The sequence below is a fragment of the Monodelphis domestica genome, chromosome 8 (assembly GCF_027887165.1).
Source record: "Monodelphis domestica isolate mMonDom1 chromosome 8, mMonDom1.pri, whole genome shotgun sequence".
In the NCBI taxonomy this organism is placed as follows: domain Eukaryota; kingdom Metazoa; phylum Chordata; class Mammalia; order Didelphimorphia; family Didelphidae; genus Monodelphis; species Monodelphis domestica.
This window is the reverse complement of record NC_077234.1, coordinates 86,112,952-86,136,671: the sequence shown is the minus strand read 5'-3', so window position 1 is coordinate 86,136,671 and position 23,720 is coordinate 86,112,952. Positions and strand designations below refer to the sequence as shown.

The window sequence follows — 23,720 nt, the reverse complement described above, 5'->3', positions numbered from 1 at the left end:
TTTAGCAATCTGCCATTTCTTTCAGTACTTAAGGTTTCTCTGGACCTGGTGACTTAAACTGATTAAGGACAGTTAACTGCTCCTTTACAATCTCTTTATTCAAATCTTTAAGAATAATTTTTGTTCTTTCTTTTCTGGTCTCTAGTTCAAGATTATTTTCGAACAAAATGATATTTGAAAATTCCTTCTTTGTGTCACTTATTGTAGCCTCACACATTGTTTTAGAACAGTGGTCTTAACCCTTCTTTAATCTTCCTCTTTCTATCCAACAAAGTTTAAAAAAAGACTAAACAAAAACTAAACTAAACCTCTTTTTGTTATTCTTATCATCCATATCCAGTATCAGATGATTCTGAGCATCAGCCCTTATATTGCTATTCTATTTTCATTGTTATTGATATATTTTGTTTTAATGCCATTTTCTTTCCTAAAATATTCCTCCACACTCCACTACCCAGACATCTACCCTTTGTTACAAAAGAATAAAAAAGAGAAAGGAAGACAAATAATCATCACAATTAACCAAGTCCTAAGGTACATGGGAAATGACCTGCGTGCAAAGAAAGGAGGAAGTTACATTTTCTTATCTCTTCTTTGGGGTCAAGTTTGATCACCAGAATTGCATCACATTCAGTCCATTTTCTTATTTACATCTCTGTGGGGGCAGCTAAGTGGCACAGTGGATAGAGCTCCATACATCTTCCTGAGTTCAAATCTGACTAGCTGTGTGATCCTGGGCAAATCACTTAACCCTGTTTGCCTGCTTCCCTCATCTATAAAATGATCTGGAGAATATAAATAGAAAACCATTCTGGTATGTCAGTCAAAAAACAAAAAAAAATAGAACCCAAAATCAGGTCACAGGGAATAAGACATGACTAAAATGACTGAACAACAAACTTGTTGCATATATTATTTTCTTGGCTCTGTTGACTTCAGTTCGTGTGTTTTCACACATTTCTGTTCAGCTTTCATAATTTCTTACAGAGTAGTACTATATCATGTCATTTATGTGCCACAAACTGTTTAGCCTTTCCCCAATGGCTGGGTATCTATTTGGTTTCTTTGTTGCTACAGATTGTGCTGCTATAAATAGTGTGTTGTATATGGTACCTGACTTGATGTCCTTGGAGGCATATTTCTGGTAGTGAGATGGGTCTCTGGATCAAAGAATATAGACATTTTAGTCATTTTCTTAGCATAATTCCAAATTGGTTTCTAGAATGGTTGGCTCAATTCACAGCTCAACCCACACACAGTTCCTGTCCAACTACAATTCCCATTTTATATCTTTGCCAATTTGAAGTATGTGAGATGAAATTTTAGTGTTGTTTTGGTTTGAATTTATCTGATTGTTAGATTTGGAGCAGTCTTTCTTATAATTTTTCATAGTTTGCAATTCTTCTTTTGAGAATTTTTCATTTATATCCTTTAACCACTTATAGTGATATTCTTTTAAATCATAAAATGCTGTTTCTTTTATTGTTTTTACATAAGGTTCCCAATAATGAGATGTTTATTTCCCAACCCTTTCCCCTCCTAAATTCCATATCTTTCATTAGTAATAGTGATGAAAAGAAAAGCACATCTTTATCCCTAATATCCTCAATTTCTTGCCTTGGATTTTATAATCCTCACTGTCTTCTAGGTTCCTTCTGGCAGTATCCTTTATCTTCATATGACTTATCAGAATAGCGGTCATCAGTTTTGAGAAGTTTTAGGTGGCTTCCTGTCATGTCACAGATAAATGCCTTTGTAAGATTTTGTAGTATTCTATTTTTTATATCGGGTTGACACATGGCTGATACTCTTTTGAAGAGAATTCACTTATCTCCACTTATTTCTTTTTCCTCTGACCATTGTTGGATGACCTTGCTCTTGATGGGACATAAACATCTAAACATGGGTCGAAACATCATTCCTTGGAGCATAAATAAGTTGCTTTCTCCTTAAAAAAGCTTCTATCCTTATCTGGGGAGGCTCATACTTATAACTTAGTTACCAAAAAAATGTCTTTTATTCCTTCTTCCCTTATGTCACATTCTTGCAAGTTCTGGATACTTATTAGGGTTTCTCTCTGTCACTTCAAATTCTTTTTACTTTTTACATTCTTTCCAATATAAGGAAAATGGTGATTTTTGATGCTGTTCCGCCTCATCCCACTAATCTTCTTAAACAAAACTCGCAGGGTGATTTTCAAGGACTCAAGCTACCATCCAAGGGCATGATGGGAGTTGAAAAGCTTGTACTCACTTGAAATCAAATAGAATACTGAATTCAAAGAGTAGAAGCAGAAAAAGAAATGGAAAGGGAAAAGAGCAATTTAAAAACAACCTTAACAGTAGGACTTTTGTAGCATGGTGGGATGTGAGTCATAAATGAGCTGGAATAACCCATGAGACTATGGGCTAAAAAAAATGAAAGTTCCTTTCTTGCATAGAAAGTTGTAATTTATCAGAAAACTAGTAAATGACAACAAAAAATAGGATAATAAATGACTACCTCACAATGCATACAGCCTTAGCATCATAAATTGCCCTGGCTACACACATATTCCATATATATATAAATCACAAGAGCTATCAACAATAAGGACAAAAAGCCTAGGATTTTACTTTAATCAAACATGAAGGGCAAAGGGTAATTTTTCCACAATCTCCTAATTATATATGTTTTTTCACTTGCTTTCAAACCCCTTTTTTTTCCATCATAGATTTAAAACTAAGTAGTGGTTCCAAGGTAGAAAAGGGGCAAAGGCTAGGCATTTGGGATTAAGTGACTTGTCCAGGATCACACAGCTAGGAAGTATCTGAGGACAAATTTGAACCCAGGATCTTCTGTCTCCAGGTCTGGCTCTTTATCTACTGAACTACCTAGCTGCCCCCATATATGGTTTTTGACAATGAGTTTCCTTTATGCCTCTTCTCTCTCCTATTTTTGACATGAGAATCTGTGAGGGATTTTTTCCTAATTATTTATTATCTTGTCATGTAATTTAATTAAACAGTTTTTGCTTTGAACTAATAAGCTCTCTGTTGGGTCTATTAAGGGAAAAATATCAGTGAGAGATCATTATCTATTGGTTAATTTATTTTAAAATTATTACTTTCTCTTTCCATTGCTTTTTCTGCTACTACTCCTTGAATTCAATATTCTATTTGTTTTCAAGTAAGTACAATCTTTTCAACTCCTGTCATATCTTTTGATGCTAATTTGAGTCCTTGCAAATTACCCTGGGAGTTTTGTTTAACAAGGGTAGAGGGGTGAGGCAGAACAGAACCCCAAATCGCCATTTTCTTTATATTTGAAAGAATGGAGAAAGGAAAAATTCATAAGAAATATTGATCCAAAATGTGCCTTTAACTTGGCATATTTTTCAGGGGGTTCAGGCTACACTAGAATAGAGAGAGAACCAAGGTCTTTATCAGCAACTTCACCAAAGATCAGCCTTTCTTTTTGTTTATGAAGTTTACACTTGTCATTTACAGAAAAACAAACAAACTACACTCCCAAGGTCAGGGAAAAAATTATCCTTTGCCCTTCATGTTTGATAAAAGTAAAATCCTAGGCTCTTTGTCCTCACTGTTGATAGCTCTTGTGACTTAGTCTCATGGTGAGATGTTATTGCAAAATGACAAACTATCTATTTGCTATGCCTGTTAACCATGACGGAAGCTCCTGAGCAAGGCTTGATTTATAGAGGACTTCTATGACTTTTCTAGTGATACAAATCCAGCTTGCTCAGTTTTTTTTCTTTTTGGGGGGAGGGGGAGGAGTCCTGTATTTATCAGATTTCTGCCAAAGATCTACTTCTAAATAAAAAGTCTTCAGCTATTATTTGGTAAGTCCTAAATAAAAATCGAACTTGCAGTTAATTTTCTATCTCATTTCTTCTTTCCTCCACCAGATTTAAGAAATTTATTTAAAGGGGTATGCTGGTAACTATTTAACCATGGAAAGAAGTTGGGCCTATAGTAGGGCACATTTTAAGTTTAATTTGGATTTTTCACATTTTTTCCATTACTTTAAAGTCACTGTACAAAATTCAAACCCTGATCTCTAGCTTGCACATTTCTGAGGTGTAAATGCTCACAATGAAAATTTAACAATAACCTCTTATGAGGTGATTCAAGCTGGCTCCAGCAACCCCCTGTTCATTTTTTCTCTTGCTATTTCCCTTTGTCCTCTGAATCATATTCCTTTTTAAAAATTACTTAAATTTTAAACTCAACAAACTAATATGAAACAACTCAACATCTATTTTCAATTTTCAAAACTTTGTAATAATAATGCTTCCATCATTTCCTCAGACTCTCTTTCTGTTCTCTTCTTTTGTCCATTTGTACTCAGAAACAACTAAAAAAAATAGTTTTATTAAATGTGTATATGAGTTTCTCCAGTTTTTCTTTTGTTTTAAAAAATAAAAGAGAAAGGAAGGGAATGTACCCCCAAGGGGATGCTTGGACCCTGAGGTATGGAGAGAAAGGGAGAGAGGAGAAACCCCCCTTCCTCAAAAGCAGGGTTCAGGGGAGACAGCACATGCAAAGAGTTGGCTCAGAGAGAGGAGAGGGGGTTTGAAGATTTTCCCCTTTTCTGCCTTCCCTCCTTAGCTAAAGCTGCTCTCACAGTACACTCTTGTCCCTCTTATCCCCCCTCCACTACTCAAGACCCAAAAGTTTCCCCTGGATCCGTTCACTCACACTCAGCTTGGGGAACAGATAACTTTTAATGTTAACTCAATCAGGTAATACAAATGGAATAATGGGCGGGGAAGAATGGGAAAAGGAGAGTGGGAAAAGGGGGTCCCTGTCTCTTTCTAAACCCCTTTTCCTCCCTCCTCAAGTTTGGGGGGAACTCAGGCCTTGGCAGCCTGAGCCCCCCTGAGAGAAAGTCAGATTGACTCACCCCTGGGCAACAGGAGTTGAGGTAAAGTCTGCTCAGGTTTCTCTTCAGAAAGTCCTTTCAATTGGGAAGTGTTGGGGGAAAAGATTTCCAGTCACCAGCAGGAAAAATGGGTAACCTTCAGGAGAAAGCCTTTTTTCCACCTTCTCTCTTCAATTTCTTGACGGAGAGACCTTCACTGCTCTCTTCACCAGAGTCTTCTCTCCTCAGGATTCCACTCCTGGGGCCCCAATTTCACATACTCTTCAGTCTGGCACTTTTTCTTTAGTGTCAGCCTCTATCACAGATCCTCCATTTTCTGTTGTTCGCGTGGTACCACCCTGGCCCACGCCAGTCATTTATCTTCTATATCTATTCTAATCTATCTATGCTACTTATTGTTCCCATCTAACCTTCCCCCTCCCAAAATAACAAATTTTATCCTAATCTGTCTATTTGCTAATCTAAGTTCCTATCTTATGCTAAGACTGAATTATGGGAAGAGGGTTAGGATTAGGTGCCAACAAAATTTTTACAATATAACAATTTCTTAATACAAAAGTCATTCCTATTGCAATCAATATAAAATTTAAATCTTAAGAAAAAATGAACTATCCTATGATTTACATAATGCTAATTCCAATGTAAACAATTCATAACATTTATAGATATATATGTATATTTATATACATATATTAACTTGTATCTAAATGAAATCTGATTTATTCTGAACCTATGTTACCTCTTTAGTTACAATAGTCCCTTTTCCATACTATACTTTCCATACTTCCATACTTTCCATAAACTACTCTGTCCCTGTCTATTAATGGTTAGTATTTTAACTCTCCTTTCTATCTATATTACTGGATTATATCATTATTATGCTATATATATATATATGTCTGCTATTTTTACACATTTACATATGTCACATGCTATTTATATATACATATACATATATATCTTCTTGTACTAGAGATCTATTTACAAATATGCAATTTATGGGCTATCCTTATTTATGGCACAGCCCCTAATGTCAATGTGAAATTTGTTTGTGTTCAAAATATGTCATGGTGGATGCATATTTATTCCAATGTAAATGTGGATGTACTTCCCTATATGTGAAGTTCATGTGATCAGTGATTAATCTTATATGACCAATTTTCCCAAAGTCCATTTCCCATAATGTCTTTGATTCAAAGTTCTTTCCAGTTGTCTGTGTATCTTCCATCCTTTGGTGTTTCTTGAAGTTTGTCACAGGTCCGGGATGCCTTCTCCTTTACAGGATATATACTTGCCTGTCGTCTCACCTTGAAAGATGATCTCAGGTATCCAGAACTATAGGATAATGTGTGTTTGTAAGATTAACATGTGTGTGCATGTCAGAGTGAATATTTTGATGCATGTGAGTGAAACTTTATACAGGATGTATGCCATCCTCATGTGTGCAAGTGAGATTTTTTTTTTTATGTAATGAATATAGGTAACTTGTGTGATTGTAAGGCAATTATTTTATTCCTATGTGGCTGATTGTAGAGGTTAATGATATTTTAGTCTAGGGTTGAGATTGAAATTCATATATAGGTTTGATAATTCTAAGGAATTCTAAATCCACCCAAATAAACTCCCAGGTTCTGCAAGGAACCGCTTCTCCTGTGTTTCACAGGCTATACTAATCCTCCCTGATCTAACTAACCCAAATTTATACTATCTGTCTTGGGCATTATTCTATTTTGGTTTCATGTAATAACTTTTGTTTGGGTAAGATGTTCCAATAGCATCTTGGGTGGTTTTCATCTACATTTACTGGAGTTCATGGACTTGTCTCAGTTTTTTTTTTTTTTCAGCCAGGGATTGTCATTATGGTCTTAGGGGTTTTCCTGATTTGAAAAGTTTTCTTTGTGGATCATGTGTCAGATCCTATGCCTAGTACCAGTCTGGGTTCTTATAAGGTTATCGTGTTGTTTGCTACCCTATAGAACTCATACCAGTCCTGGTACCAAGTTCTCTATCATATTACTTGCAATTCAGTGTCACTGTCCCCTCATATTTCTTACAAAATTCTTCAAAACTACTGACTCCTGTAATATACAGTATTTCCTGTACTGATAATAAGTTTCCTATGTTTTCAATTGCTGAATCAGAATCAGAATCAGAAAAACTTGTTTGGTCTGAATTCAGGTGTTTACTATGCCAATTTGTGTTTCATTCATCTAAATCTTTGTGAACTTTATCATAGAGCTTGATGTACTCAGAGGGTTCCTGTTCTTCATCACTTTTCTGTTCAACTATTATTGTACCATTTGGTACTGTATCATTTGGGTATGAGTCCGACTCTTGGTCACTGATATCTGTACTCTCTAGGTCTTTCATTAGCTTTCGTTCAGTGAGTGTTGCAATTCTGTGTCAGGTGTTGTTAACACAGATTTTGTGTCTTGGTCAGACCCTATTTCAGTGATTTCTGTATTTCCCAATTCTTTTTCCAGCTGATGACCAGTAATATGCTCTAATTCTGAGTTCTGTGGTGACAAATTTGAATCTTGTGGGTTACTTCCTGCAGATCTGCTATTATGTTACTGGAGTGCACAGGTTCTACCATATCTTTTGGATCAGGTTCTTGTGTATCTACTCCCTCTTGTCAATCTTTTGACATAGAAATCTTTCCCTCTATGGTGGTATCTTCTGGGAATTACTTCAATACAGATCCACTTGCCCCTATATCAGAGAGAGGTTTGTGTTTTTGTTCTCTCACTTCTGTCCCACGATATGGTTCCTGTATCTCTGCCTCATCTTGCAAACTAGCTGTTGTGTTGTTTGCATGCACAGGTTTCCCATTATCATCTTTACTGTCTTGCCCCAGGGTTTGTAATACACTTGTATCACTTTGGACCACTGCTGTCTGTGAGCTAATAGCTTGCTCAGAGGAAAGGTTTGTGTTTGTATTAATTTCAGTTTGAGAACTGCTTGGATGAGGTTTTACTATCAAAGACTCTTTTGTTCTCACTCCCTTAAGTTGTTTTGCAGTCTCTGGTTCAGGGAATACAAAGGCTTTGGAAGTTTGATATTGATCTGTGCTAAACCTATCCTCAGGACTAGTATCTTTGAATGTTATAGGATTTCGTGGGTAAAAGTCTTTGGCTTTTGGCTTTAAGTTAGTTCTCCCCTCGTTTTCCTTTCTTTCCCCTCTTAGATGTACAAATGTAACATATCCCAAGTCTCTTGCAACATCTTGTCAGAATGGTCTGGATAATTAAGTTGCTGTTTGAAAGATTTGCTAGCCCCATTCAATCTTCCATTGCCTAGATCCATTCTGCAAGCTAAAAAGTTTTCTAAAAAGGATTTAATCTGTTCCTTGCTTTTCTCCATGCAGTTTTGTGTGCCCGTGTATTGTGAACCATAAATGTCATGTTTCATGTCTGCTATGTAGAAAGGAAACAAGACTGACAGTTGGTTGGGAAGGGGCATCTGGGAGTGGCAGTTGAGTCTTGTGACTAGCACTTCCTTCCTGCCGGGGTGGGACTTCCTTCCTGGTGTTGGAGGAAAGAGGAGCTTGTTCAGCCCAGTCTGGTGTGGTGTGCCGCCTCTTCTTGGTTCAGCCCTAAGATTCAGACCCAATCACTTCTGAAAATTAGACCTGTTCTTGTTTGCTTTCTATCTACTGCTAAGATTCTGAATTAGACAAAGCAGGATTGATATAGAGTAGATGGGAGTGGGAGAATCCCTACGCCAGCCTCTGGGCCTGGCCAAAACTCTGAAGCTAAGGAAAAACTCCAATCCCAACTGATTATTAAACTTTATATTATTTGAATTCGCAGTCAGATAAGTGGACTATCTTTCTGGACACAGAGGGAGATGAACTTCAGTTCAGTCATTCCAGGACAAACAGTCCTTATCGGACCCCTACTGCTTCCTCTCAGCAGGGGGCATCTCCCTCCTTTGCTTCACCTAGCGATATTCCCTCTCTCCCCTTAAACTCCTCCCCTTAAACTCCTCCATATCCTCATACCAACCTCCCATTATCCCCCTGTTTTCCAATCCTCTATTTCCTTTCCCAAATAAATATTACAGTTTTTATCTGTGCAATTTCATTTTCCACTTCAATTCTAGACTTTTGTACTTAAGTTGCTTCCCTTGGCATCTTGCCCAACTATCTGTTTCTCCACCATGAAAATTTTAAAGTTTTCATTTTCCTTTCTACCATCTCCCTTTTTTCCCTTTATGCTTATGCCCTCATGTTTCCACCCTGGGGTACCCTCCAAATTTGTCTCTTTTTTACTAGATAGTACTAGAGCCTGGCATCATGCGGTATAATGCTTATTTCTCCCTCCAACTTCTGAATAATGGGGTTTTGCTCCAGAAGCTATTGCTGCTTCCATGAATTTCAGGTCTGGGGTCTCCTATTCTCTAAGTCTGCAGTGAGAGCAACAGTGCTTGCTATTAGAGTCCTGTTTCCCATAATTTTTGTTATTATATACTTTTCCCTGATAATAAGTATTTTGACCTTTCCTATCTCTCTTATTTTGGTCCTGTTCATAATGATGTTTCATTGGGAGGTTTCTTACTATATGTCCTTGACGAGAACACAAAAAACAAGTCCTGTTATCTCTTTGCACCCTCTGTTGACTTTGGGGTGTCTGGCTATACTGTGTGGTTCGTCTGTTAAATGTCTTAATTGTAGCCAGGTTTTTAACCTCCTCTAATTCTTTCTGCCTTAATATTTCAGAGGTCTCTTGGAGTTTTTTCTTTAGATCATTCTTTTCTCTTTCTTGATCTACCTTGTTATCATGAAGATAGGTGGCAATCTCTCTAAGTTCATTAAGTGAGATGGTGTCAAACTTAGGGCAATAGTTCCTGAAGAAATCCCGCAAGTGCTTATCACAGCCCTTGAGAAATTGTCTCCTTGTGTGTACTTCTGCTTCTTTTGAATCAGGGCTAAAACCTAACAGTCCCTCAGTTTTTTTAATAAGGTGATCAATAAATGGGCTTGGATATTCATTTTTCTCAAAGGATAATCTGTCAAATTTTCCCCATGCATTGGGTCTTTCTGACAATTGCTTCATTCCCTGCAATAGATTCTCATGGCATTTTCTTAGATAAGCCATTGATCTTGGATTAGAAAAATCCAGATCTTCAAAAACTTCTGGCCAGCTCATGAGTGAAGGATCTTTTCTAGTTTGCTCAATAAAATTTTTATGTCTTGGGGCATAAAAAGTTAAGATAGAAGAATTTCTACATCCTCAAAATCTGGTTCATATAGGTGAAATGCTCTTTTCAGTTCTTTAATTGTGAGATGAAGCTCTAATAAAAATTTAGGCATTCATTTATGTAAAGACTTTAAGTCATGAGTGGTGAATGACTTATGAACCTTTGCATGTAAAATGCCAGTTATCAGTGACCTTAGCTACATCATGCAAAGGCATAATCTTTTGAGCCTTTGATGCATTTGCAAGATTGTTAGCAGATGCATAAATTGGTGCCTGTATGTTATTGGCAAGGTTATATCCCCCTACTGCACCCAATGGTATCCCAGTATTAGTATTAGTAACTATATCATCCTTATTAGTCTGTCCCATCACATCCCCAGTCTCCTCGTTGGTTCCCTTCCCCATGCTTTGTTTTCTTTGCATGTTATCCTGGTACATCTCAGTTATAATAGGGATCTGACCAAACAATGTCTCTAATCTTTTATCAGTGACTAGAGAATGTACAGTTTTCTTTTGGAAGATCAGGTTGGCACAAGCTTTGATATTCTTTAAGATGTTAGTCACTGCCACGAACACAACATAGACTTGGGGTATGATTTGCCAGAAGTAATTCACATCTAGATAATTCATTGGCAACTGTGTCGATCCCATAGTCATATTGGTTAATGTCCCCAGAACATTGTCAATTATCCCTGCCACTGTATTATAAATGATACAGTAGCCCCAATAGATGGCAATTATTCCTAGCCCAGAAGACCAAAGTATTAGTTGTAACATGTTCCCCATTAGATCTTTTCTAGGCTCTAACTGCCAGGAGTTAACATTTAGAAAATGGTTGTTGTCCCCACAAGCTTTGCTTCTAGCTAGATAATATCCAAGATGGCTAGAACCTATAAGCTGACAGCTCTAGTACAGCCTCCCTTTTATAAGAGACACTCTCTCAGTATTGTAACTGACCAGAGTGGCAGTTGGTAACTGACTAGTTTCCCCCCCCCCCCAAGGAATCAAGATGTTTTTGATCCTGTGTGGAACCTGCTAGGCAGAGTCAGTGACAAAGGCTGCTTGCTTCAGGACTTGTAATTGACAACTGACAGTTGATGGCAGTTGGTAACAATTAATCACTAAAGCTTTTTAAAAAAAATAAATGGGGTCTTTTTAAATCTGGGATGCCAACTGTTTTTTTAAAAAAATAAAAAAGAGGGAAGGAATATTACCCTCGATGGGGAGGCTTGGACTCTGAGGTATGGAGGAAAGGGAGAAAGAGAGGAGAAACCCCCCTTTCTCAAAAGTGGGGTTCAGGGGAGACAGCACATGCAAAGAGTTGGCTCAGAGAGAAGAGAGGGGATTTGAAGATTTTCTCCCTTCTGCCTTCCCTCCTTAGCTAAAGCTGCTCTCCCCAATACACTCTTGTCCCTCTTATCCCCCCTCCACTTCTCAAGACCCAAAAGTCTCCCCTAGATCCATTCACTCACACTCAGCTTGGGGAACAGATAACTTTTCATGTTAAATCAGGTAATACAAATGGAATAACGGGTGGGGAAGAATGGGAAAAGGAGAGTGGGAAAAGGGGGTCCCTGTCTCTATCTAAACCCCTTTTCCTCCCTCCTCAAGTTTGGGGGGAACTCAGGCCTTGGCAGCCTGAGCCCCCCTGAGAGAAAGTCAGGTTGACTCACCCCTGGGCAACAGGAGTTGAGGTAAAGTCTGCTCAGGTTCCTCTTCAGAAAGTCCCTTCAATTGGGAAGTGTTGGGGGAAAAGATTTCCAGTCACCAACAGGAAAAATCGGTAACCTTCAGGAGAAAGTCTTTTCCCACCTTCTCTCTTCGATGTCTTGATGGAGAGACCCTCACTGCTCTCCTCACCAGAGTCTTCTCTCCTCAGGATTCCACTCCTGGGGCCCCTTCCCCATTGAGGTGATCAATTTCATATACTCTTCAGTCTGGCACTTTTTCTTTAGTGCCAGCTTCTATGAAACTTTCTTTATTTTGCATTGTTTAGTATGTCTTTCTATTAGGGCAGATGAGTAGAATTAGATTTATGATTTTATTGGTTGCAGGGAGTTCTCAGTGAGGAACTTCTGTCAATGTAATTGTCTCTGCTGTAACTTAGAGTCATAGAACTTTCCTGGAATATTGACATTAAGGGACTTATTCAGAATCATAGAGGCAGTATGTGTAAGAGGAAAGAGTTAAATCCAAGTCTTCCTAACTCTAAAGCCAGTTCTCTATCCATTTTTCTGTCACATATTCCTTCATATTTCTTTTTTTTCCTTACCATGCTAAAATATTCCATTATACAAGTAGACTACAATTGGTTGTCATTTCCCTACTGTTGGAAATTTAGGTTATTTCGTACAAATTTTGGCTACAAAATACAATAAAATAAATGAATGTTTCGCTGATTTGATTTTGAAAAAAGAAGAAAAATCAAATTTCCCGTATTAAAAATGAAAAGTGAGGATTCATAACAATGAAGAAATGTAGGAAAGTATATTAGAAACTATTAAGCAAAAGCAACAGACAAATTAAATACATGTTTTAAAATTTTAGGCTAGCCAAATGAATAGAACAAGAAATAAAAACTTTAAATAACTCAATTTTAGTAAAAGGAATTTAACAAACTATAAATTAGCTCCCAAAGAAATGTACTCAGGGACTAGATGGGTTTATAAGCCAATTCTATTAGATCTTCAAAGAAATTAAGACCAATATTATACAAACTCTGCAAAAATAGAAAAAGGGATTTTGCTAAATTTCTTTTATGAGAAAATTTTTTTTTAATCCTTACCTTCTGTCTCAGAATTGTCACAAAATATCAACTCTAAGGCTTAGAAGAATAGTACAGGCTAGGCAGTTGGGGTTAAGTGATTTGCCCAGGGACACACAGCTAGGAAATGCCTGAGGCCATATTTGAAACCAGCTCTCTTAATCCCCCAAATATATTGTTGCTACCAAAACCAGGAAGCCAAAACAGAGAAAGAAAACTATAAACCAGTATCTCTAATGATCAATGACAACATTTTAGAGATAATCCAATGATTTTTTTTTTTTTATTAAACCCTTACCTTCCATCTTGGAATCAATACCAATGTTCTAAGGCAGAAGAGTGGTAAGGGCAAGGCAATGGGGTTAACTGACTTACTAAGGGTTACAGAGGTAGGATGTGTTTGAGCCCATGATTCTTACTTTTTTTCTCCTTAATCTGTTTTCCAGGTCAGTTGCTTTAACTATGAGATGTCATATATTAATTTATTCTTTTTTTTTAATCACTCTTTGGACTATTTTAATTTTTTTGCTGTTGTCAAGTCATTGGCTTCTAAATGATCCATTCTAATTTTCAAGGAGCTTGCTGTTCAGACAAGGTTTTGTACCTCTCACACCCAGTTGTTAATTTCCTTTCCAATTCTTTCTTCCATAGATCTCATTTCTTTTCCATTTTTTCACTGTAAAAACTCTCATTCCATTTATAAAACCATTTTTAACTCTTAAAAAAAAAAACAACCAAACTTTTTCTTTCATCAGTTCCATGAATTCTAGTTGTTTGTATCCAAGTTGTTTTCCTCCGAGATAATTCTTGTAGATGTTTTGGGGTCTTTTTCTGGTTTATTTCTTGAGTGTCCCTGTCACCATAAAAGTTCATTATGCTGGAGTTCTTTTTTTTTAATTATTTGCTCATTTTCTAAACTTACTTCCTAATTTTAAACTTGATGGTAGGGCTAAGCTCTGTGGCACTTCTGGAAGAAGGTCTAGGCTAGTCCTTTTGATAATTTTTGGGGGGAGTATTGAACATTATACTATTCCAAGATCTTGAGACTTGAGATACAGGTTGGGGACCTGCAAACTTTCAAAGTGGTCTGATCCAAGGCAAAGTCTGATTATTGCTCCACGCTGGTCTGAGTTCTGCAAATTTTTAACCTAGGTTTGGGTTTATGCAAGAGTTAACTGCTAGGAGCAGCTAGGTGGCACTGTAGATAGAGAGCCAGGCCTTGAGAACAGAAGTCTTGGGCTCAGATCTGAACTCATACTTCTTAGCTGTGTGACCTTGGGTATATCACTGGACCCCAGTTACCTAGCCCTTTACCATCCTTCTGCCTTGGAATTGATACTGAGTATTGATTCTAAGTCAGAAGGTAAAGGTTAAAAAAAAAAAGAGCTGACCGCTACTGAACTCTGTGGTCATTGACCATCTGGAAAAGTCTTTTGGCTCAGAATGGCAAATTTGTAGGTTCCCCTTTAGTCTGAGATTCTCCAGGTCTATCTGTCTGGTCAGATCCTGTGCAGACCTCCCCATCTTCCTTTGTCAAATGGAGACAGACAAAAGGCTTACTGTGACTTCTGGATTTCACCCTACAGGCTGGTTCATTTTCTAGATCTGTTTCGAGGTGTTTGTCCAAAGTTTCTTAACAATGTTGTAGACATTATATAAATTGTTCTTTTGCCCTCCTCATTCTCTTTTCATATGTCTTTTCTAGTTCCTCTGATCAATGGATCCTTTTTATCCTTTTCTACAGAAGAGTAATATTCTGTTACATTCATATACTCTATTTGGTCATTCCCTAATTGATGGGAACTTTCTTCATTTCCAATTCTTTGTAAAAACAAAGTGCCTCTATGAATATTTTTGTATATGTGGGTCTTTCCCCTGTTTCTTTGATCTGGGACACAGGTCAGATAGCATTAAATCAAAGGGTGTGCACAATTTAATGTTTTTTGGGATCAAGTTCCAAATTATTTTCAAGAATAACTGGATTAACAGTTCAGAATTTTGCTAACAGTGCATTAATGTGCTGGTTTCTCCCTATTTCTTCCAACAACTTCCATTTTCCTTGTTTGTCTTCATTGCCAACAAGAAAGCTTAGAGATGAAACATCATCACATATCAAGAATAATACTAAAACTTCTACCCAGAAACACTACTCAGTGACTTAACATCAAAGGAATTTTCCCAGGCTGTTGGACTAAGGTAGTTTACACTATCATTCTTTAGTAAAGTAGTATTTTCCATCGTTGAGTAGATAAATACATTAGCATCACTCAGTAAACATAGGTGAAATGCAGTGTGAAAAAAGATTGTCATTTGCAGTAATTTTCTTAGGAATTTATTTATTTGTAGATTAAAATAAATAAATGAAATGTGTTGATAGGAGTAACCCAAGAACATAAATCATAAGTAGCATCCAGTTACTAATCTGGAGAAAAAAATACAAGAGGATTAAAAATTTATAACTTTAGTTTCATGTGATATGTTTCAGTTCTTAGCAGGCAAAATTCAGGACTTTCCAAACTGGAAGCAGAATTAGAACTCAGGTCATTAATGATGGAAGAGGTAGCAGGGTTTATTGTTGGTTATTTTGGATCTATGATTGTCATTGATACAGGGAACTCTGTGTGAAAACTCCTTCCACCACTGTAAGTAGGAAATTCCTATGTAACTTGTAGTCTTAGGGAATCAACTAGGGAAGAAGAGAACATAAAGGATTTAAATTATTTGTCCCAATTCCAATAGCTAGTGTATGTTAGAGGCAGTGTATTAACTCAGGTCTTTCTGAGGCTAAAAGTGGTCTTAAATCTACCACACCTTTTTTTAAATTTAGAATATTTTTCCATGGTTCCATGATTCATGATTTTTCCCACCTCATTTCCCTCTCCACTCCTGGAGCTGACAAGCAATCCCACTGGGTTATACATGTATCGTTGTTCAAAACCTATTTCCATGTTATTCATGTTTGCAGTAGAGCGATCTTTTAACATCAAAACCCGAATCATATTCCCATCAAACCATGTGATTAATCATCTATTTTTTTTCTGGGTTTCTGCTCCCATGGTTCTTTCTCTGGATATGGATATCCTCATCAGTTCCTTCCTCATCAGTTCCTTAGGATTGTCTTGGATCATTGCATTGCTGCTAGTAGAGAAGTCCATTACATTTGATTGTGACCCAATGTTTCAGTTTCTGTGTATAATGTTCTCTTGGTTCTGCTCATTTCACTCTGTATCAATTCTTGGAGGTCTTTCCAGTTCACATAGGAATCCTTCAGTTCATCATTCCTTTAAGCACAATAATATTCCATCATCATCAGATACCACAATTTGTTCAGCCATTCCCCCTCATTTTCCATTTTTTTTGCCACCACAAAGAGTGTGGCTATAAATATTTTAATACAAGTATTTTTCCTTATTATCTCTTTGGGGTACAAACCCAGCAGTGGTACAGCTGGATAAAAGGGCAGGCAGTCTTTTAAAGTCCTTTGCACATAATTTCAAATTGCCCTCCAGAATAGTTGGACCAATTCATAATTCTACCAACACTAAATGTGTCTCAATTTTGCCACATCCCTTCCAACACTTATCACTTTCCTTTGCTGTAATATTGGCCTTTCTGCTAGGTGTGAGGTGGTACCTCAGAGTTGTTTTAATTTGCATTTCTCTGATCAGGAGGGATTTAGAACACTTTTTCATGTGGTTATTGATAGTTTTAATTTCTTCATGTGAAAACTGCCTATTCATGTCCCTTGCCCATTTGCCAATTGGGGAATGGCTTGATTTTTTTGTAAATTTGACTTAGTTCCTTATATATTTGGGAAATTAAATCTTCATCAGAGAGTTTTGATATAAAATTTTTTTCCAGTTTGTTGCTTTCCTTCTAATTTTGGTTGCATTGATTTTGTTTGTACAAAATCTTTTTAATTTGATATAATGAAAGTCATTCATTTTACATTTTATAATGTTTTCTATCTCTTGTTTACCATACTTTTAAATTAAAATCAGAACTAAATTTTGTCAAATAATGTGAAACTGTTTGAGATATGTTGGAGATGAGCAATGTTTAAAGAAGGTCTATATGTGTATTAACGAAACAGTGAAATATATTGAGAGAAAGATGTCACATGGCAATTAAAAATATAAAAGAATAAGAGTGTCTACATAGAGTCTAACACACAGCAAGGGCTTCATAAATGCTTCTTGACTATTTGCTTTAAAAGCAACGATGAAACTATTGGCATGCTTACAGTTTGGAAATGATATAATATAGGAAGAGAAAAATGAACAAAATGTTTTTCATCTAGGAAATAAGCTGCATCCTGGGATTGACTATTTGATGAAAAATCTAGAAATTGTTATTTTTCTGTGATGATGAATCCTGGAAGCTTTTGCTTCCTCCCTCTCCTCCTGTTTTGGAAGTGTTTCATAATCTACTACATGCTGGAAATTTTTTTCCACCTTTATTTGTGGTTGTGAAAGGCCAAATTGCTAAAATGTAGAATATGTTTTCTACTTTCTTGTTCTCTGAAGAAATTTAAGTTTTAAAGGCCAAAACTATTTTACAGGCAAGCTAGATAACTTCTCTAACAAAATGGGGGCATGCAGTGTAAATGATAGATTTTTATTTTAATCACAGTATCAATAAAAAAGCAGTTTTTTTCCATGATAAACAGTTTCATTATCATTTAAGTCACTAGTGGAATTAAAATGTAGTGGAAAGAACTTGGACCATTCTGCAGCTTCTGACACATCAAGTAACTCCTCCTCCAGGATGCTCTTTCTTTCCTCAGCTTCTGTAACAACATTTTCAATTGGTTCTCCTTTTACTTTTCTGACAGGTCCTTCTCAGTTTTCTCTACTACATCATCACCTTCTTTTCAATAAATATGGGAACCTTCCAGCATTTTGTCCTAGACTTTCTTTTCTTCTTGGTTCTACATATACCCTGGTACTCATTGGTTTGTATGGATTCAGTCATCATCCCTGTGCATATGATTCTCAAGTCTATACATACAGCTTTAACCTCCTTCTTGACCTCTAGTCCCCCACTGCCAACCTCCTATTAGACATCTCCATTGAGATGTTCTTTCACCTTAAATTCAACACAACCAAGATAAAACTCATTATTTCCCCCCAAACTCATCCCTCTTTCAAACTTCCCAATTTCTATTGCAGGTATTATCATCCTTTTAGGCATTTGAGCTCTAAAACCAGAGTTATCCTTGATTCTGACTTCTTCCTCACTTCCATTTCCAATCTGTTGCTGTCTTGTCAATTCTATCTTCACAACATCTCTTTCATCATTCCCTTTTGTTCAAATTCACATTCTCTATCCTACTTTAGCCTCTCATTACCTCTTACCTGAACTATTGCAATAACTTCCTAATTGTGCTGTCTGATTCCTTTCTTTACCCTTTGCCGTTCAGACCCCATATAATCACTTAACTGATATTTCTCAAAGATCTTTTTCTGTCACACCCTTGTTTAAAACAGAATCCATAGCATTCTTGCTCAAAAGAATTTTTTTGGGATAAAGTATAGTCTTAAGAAGTAGTAAGAAAAGGAAATTATTGAGTCTGATGAGACAGAAAGATAAACCCAGGTAGAACAATGGAAATAGAGAAAAGAACCTGTCAGAGAAGAGAGAACTGAGTACCATCTAGGTACCAACACCAAAAAACTCATGATATTTTGGAAAGAACATTGGATTTGGAGCCCTATGTACTTATTAGCTTGTGTGACATTAGATAAATGTTTCCATACTTCTATATTACTTAGACCCTCTATCAGATAAGAAGGTTAGATTAGATGACTTCTAAAATCTCTTTCACTTATAAATTTTATGATTCTCTTTTTCTTCTAGCTAAGGATCAGTGCCTAGGTTCCTCTTGGAAAGGATAAATTTTTTTCCTCCATCTCAGGCCACCACCGAGGTCAGCTGAATGTGCATGTCTAGATGGTAGGATTCTAAGCTCTGATCTTCACTCCAGACACAACCACTGACTTTAAGCTGAATAGGATCCTCATGGCATTCATAGAATCACACCCAAAGGATCTTGAGAGTCATGCATAAAGCTCTTCTGTAGAGATTCATTTTCTGAGTATACGCACATGTTAAGGAAATGAGCCTAAATTGGATGTTATTGATCTTCCAAGGGAGAATTTAAGCATAATCCTGAAACAAAGGTATAGACCAGATGACCACTAAGTTCCTAGTTCTAGAGGAACTGCTTTGAATTTGCTCATGATGTTCAGTGTATGCCAGACATAGCTTTTCTAATAATCCAGAAGAATGTTCTAGGCTTTGGTTCTTGAGGCAAGAGCTAAATAAAACAATTGTATTCGGAAGACTACAATTACGGTAAAAAATTGTTGGGACAACTGGAAAGTAGTTTAGTAGAAACTAGGAATAGACCAAAATCTTATACCATTCACTAACATAAGATCAAAATGGACACAAGTCTAGACACAAAAGGAGATACCATAGACAAACTGAAGAGCAAATTAGAAGAAGAACCATATTACCCATCAGATTTATAGATAGTAGAGGAATTTATGATTAAACAAGAGAAGCTTTATGAGATGTAAAATGGATAATTTTGACTATATTAAAAACATTAATTGCTCTTTGATAGACCAAGCTAATATAATAAAATGACAATTGTACTTAAATTAATTTATTTATACAGTTCCACACCAATCAAAATGCCAAAATTATTTTATAGAATTAGAAAAAATAATAAAATTCATCTGGAAGAAGAAAAGATAGGGAGTAATGAAAAAAAAAAAGGTAAAGGAAGGGGCCCTAGTTGTACCAGATCTCAAACTATGCTATACAGCAATATTCATCATCTGGTACTGGCTAAGAAACAGAATGGTGGATCAATGGAATAGATTAGGGGTAAATGATTTTAGTAGTCTTGTACTTGATAAACCCAAAGATCCCAGCTTTGGGGATAAGAACTCACTATTTGATAAAAACTGCTGGAAAACAATATAGCACAAATTAGGTATAGACCAATATCTCATGCCCCATACCAAGATAAGGTAAAAAATATGATTTAGACATAAAGGTTGATACCACAAGTAAATTAGGGGAACATAGTTCACCTGTCAGATCTTTGGAAAAGGAAAGAATTTGTGACCAAATAAGAGATAGTAAACATTATAAGCTATAAAATGAATAATTTTGACTATATTAAATTTTAAAAGTTTTTGTACAAACAAAACCAATGTAATAAAAATTAGAAAGGAAACAACAAACTGGGGAAAATGTTTAAACACATTTCTCTAATAAAGATCTCATTTCTCCAATAAATAGAGAACTGAGTCAAATTTTTTAGAATAGAGGTCATTTTATGATTGACATCATCAAAGGATATAAACAAGTAGTTTTCAGATGAAGAAATCAAAACTATCAATAATCATGAAAAAAATGTTATAAATCACTCTGGATAAGAGGAATAAATGTAAATTAAAACAAATATGAAGTACCACCTCACATTTATCAGGTTGGCCAACATGAAAGTAAAGGAAAGTGATAAATGTTGGGGGAATATGGTCAAACTGGGACAAGTTGAAAAGTTTTTTTTTAAAATAAAATATCACCAAGATTAGAAGGAAAGCAGAAAATTGGGGGAAATTTTTCATAGATAGTCTCATAAATAGAGGTTATATAGCTAAAATATATAGAGAACGTTGTCAAATTTATGGGAATAAACCATCCTTCAATTGATTAATGGGTAAAAGATGATGACAGTTTTCAGATTAAGAAATCAAAGTCAAATATGGGCACATAAAAATGTTTTATATCACTACTGATTAGGGAAATGCAAAAAAAATGATTCTGAAGAATCATCTCCCACTCATCAGATTGGATAAAATGACAAAAGGGAAAATGACAAATATTGATGGGGATATGGAAGACTAGGGACATTAATACACTATTGATAGAACTGTGAACCAATGCAACCATTTTAGAGAGTAATTTGGAAATATACCCAGGTAGCTATAAAACTGTGAACTACCTTAAACCATTTCCCAAGGAGATTAGGGGAAAAGGAAAAGAACCTTTAAGTGCCAAACTATTTATCACAGCTCTCTTTGTGGTGGCAAAGAACTGGACATTGAGAGGATGTCCATCAATTAGGGAATAGCTATACAAATTATGGTGTATATTGTGCTATAAAAAATGATGAGCAGATTATTAAAAAAAAAACTTGAAAAGAACTGCATGAGATAATGAAGAGTAAAATGAGTAGAACCAAGAAAATGTTACAGTCACAGATTTAGAATTTGAAGAATAATTTGTAAATGTTCATCTCCAGAAAATGAACCAAGAAATGGAAACACAAAAGACTTAATCTATATAAGGTCTGTTTGCTTATAATACCTTCTTTAGTATTTGGAGGGGAGGGAGGGACCGAGGTACATAGAAATAAATTTTATTACCAAAAAAAGTTATTTCAAAACAGAAGACAATTCTTTTTTCCAAAATACTTTCTGTAGAGGAAGAAAATTCTCTCCTTTCTGGCCTGCCATATAACTCAGTCTCTAAGAGTGCTGGTGGAGCTACTGATCCAATGATTTATTTCCATGAGACACCCTCTTCTTATTTGCTAGGTCAATCATGATCATTACATAGTTCTTGTTTGAGGGGGAGGGTTATTGAGATTAAAATAAACATTTTGGGGGTAATTAGGATATTAGTAGCTAAGCATAGGGTCAGATTACCTTTAAGGCACAGCTAGAATCTTGGAGACGATTCTTGAAGGGAATCCTGAGAAGCTTGAAATCTGTTGGGATCCAACTGCCAACTCTCTCTCCTGGAGGTGTTTTTGCCTTGGGAGGAAGCTAGTGGATCAGCTCACTGGGAAACTGGAAAACCTAGTGGCAGTTGAAGGTGGAGGCAGGTTGGAGTATTGGGAGTAAGGTTGTAGAGAAGACCAACAGAAAGCAGAAAGAGAGACTGTGTTTTGCCTCTGTGTGACTGCAGACAGAAGCAGGCCATTTTGAGACCTGTCTAAGGCCCAGAAGCCTAACCTAGGCCTGAAGAGCTGACAGTGGGCAGAGTGAGAGAACTATAAACTGATTCAAAGTTGGAAGAGAGATACAGAGACAGTAACTTAATTACAACTAAGAGGATTATTAATTAGTATATTGTATTCAGACTAGACCCTGAGAATTAGAATAGATTTAGGGACTTTAAGGAGGCTTGGGGAAACTAGAGCAAGAAGAGGACTCTCAGGAATCAGAGGGGCATGGTTTAAATTTAGTTCTTTTTTAGATTAGGGAATAAATCCTAAATACTTTGTTTACCTTTCCTTTCCTACCTTAATCCTTCAAGAATTATTAAATAGGTTTTGTTAAGACTGTCTAAGTAGTTTTACTCAGCCATTTTTAAGTAGGCCCAAACAATTATATTGAGCCTCAGCTCACAACAGCTGGCCATCAACTGTTTTTCACCATAATAACAACAAACAGACAACAAAGATACTGTATCCTAATTTCCAACTAACAGGGTACAAAGGAAAGGTTAAAGAGATGATCTGGCACTGTGATCTGCTTAATTATGCCCTACTTTTGGACTCTGGAGGCAGGATAATCAGGATTACCTCATGAAAGCTACTCTATCAGGTTAAGTAACCTCACTGCTTCTATCTTAGAAATGCCTTCATTTAGCAAATCAAATCTATACCTGTGATTTCATTGGTAAAGAAAACATCTAATGTGGAATTTCCCTCCACTGATCCAAATGGGCAGCCGGTCATTAGAGAATTGCTAGGATACCTGAGAGCTTGCATGTTTTTGCCTTGGCCATACAGCTAAATGTGTCAGAAGCAGGACTTAGAAATCAAATTAGGCTATTTCTCTCCACTACGTCAGACTGTCTCTATAAGAAGCACACTTCCAGGAAAAAGTGAATTCAAGGTCAGTAAATCTAGGGAAGGATGCATGAATTCAGTGGGAAAGGCAGAGTTAGCAGTCCAGGGATGCTATGGCAACAGGAAAGGGACAGGCTGGGAACAAAGTCTGAGTGAGTAACCTGAGGTCAGTATGAGGAGATCCAAACCAAGCGGTGAAGCTCACAGGAAGCAAGTCTGAGAAAGCACTATTCAGCACCCAGAAAGGAAGAAGTATGCCATTTCAGCCATCTGGACCATCCCCGAGACAAAAAAAGGATTTGGCCATAAACCATAGACAGAGGTTAATTATGCTATTGGCCTTTCCTTCTCTCCTCTTAGATAAGTAGGACATCATTTGAACTAAAGATGGGCAAAGCTCACTTTGTAGCTCCTCCAGGAGTTGGGGTAGCTGATAACAGCAAAGCTTATCCTGACCAGACAACAGCTAGTGGATGGAGTGTTGCATGTGGAGTTAGGAAGACCTGAGTTTACAGTCTATCTCTGAGGCATTTAGCTGTGAGACCAAGGCAAAATCATGCAAGTCCTCATCTATCCAAGCAGTTCTCTTAGACCAGCTGCCCATCTGGATCAGTAGAGAGAAATAAGCCACTTAACTTCTATTAACCTCATGCAAACTACATACCTCATAAGATTGTTCTGAGGAGAAATATGGTGATATGAGATGTGTTATGATAGGAATTTGGTGAGGAATGAACTAAAGGGAACATATAAAAATTCAGATTTATTGGTTGGGAAGGGGAGGAAGGAACAGGGGTTTAGGAGAAAATCTACAAGTTATCTTACAATCTAATGTCTATAAACTATCTAAAACTATCTTATTAAGCTAAGCAGTAATTTCCCCCAATAGCCAAGTCTCACACAAGGAGTCCAATCAAAAGGGCCAGGATGGATCTTCAGTTGATTAGTGTCCAAACAGGCCCAGAGGTGAAATGAGTCTTCAATCTTCTTT

The 23,720-nt window shown here is 36.6% G+C and overlaps 2 protein-coding genes across 24 annotated transcripts in view; one reads left to right on the top strand and one right to left on the bottom strand.

The window, feature by feature from the left end:
• Positions 1–5,119, bottom strand: part of CMKLR2 (chemerin chemokine-like receptor 2) — a 73,561-nt gene extending 68,442 nt beyond the window's left edge. Inside the window, exon 1 of one of the 2 annotated variants that reach the window (XM_056806908.1) lies at positions 4,906–5,119. The gene's annotated coding sequence lies outside the window, so the exon portion shown is untranslated. The remainder of the gene's footprint in view (positions 1–4,905) is intronic. The other variant, XM_007501869.3, reaches the window with a different exon arrangement.
• ZDBF2 (zinc finger DBF-type containing 2) overlaps positions 1–23,720 on the top strand; it is a 151,692-nt gene that overhangs the window by 8,150 nt on the left and 119,822 nt on the right. The window lies entirely within an intron of this gene.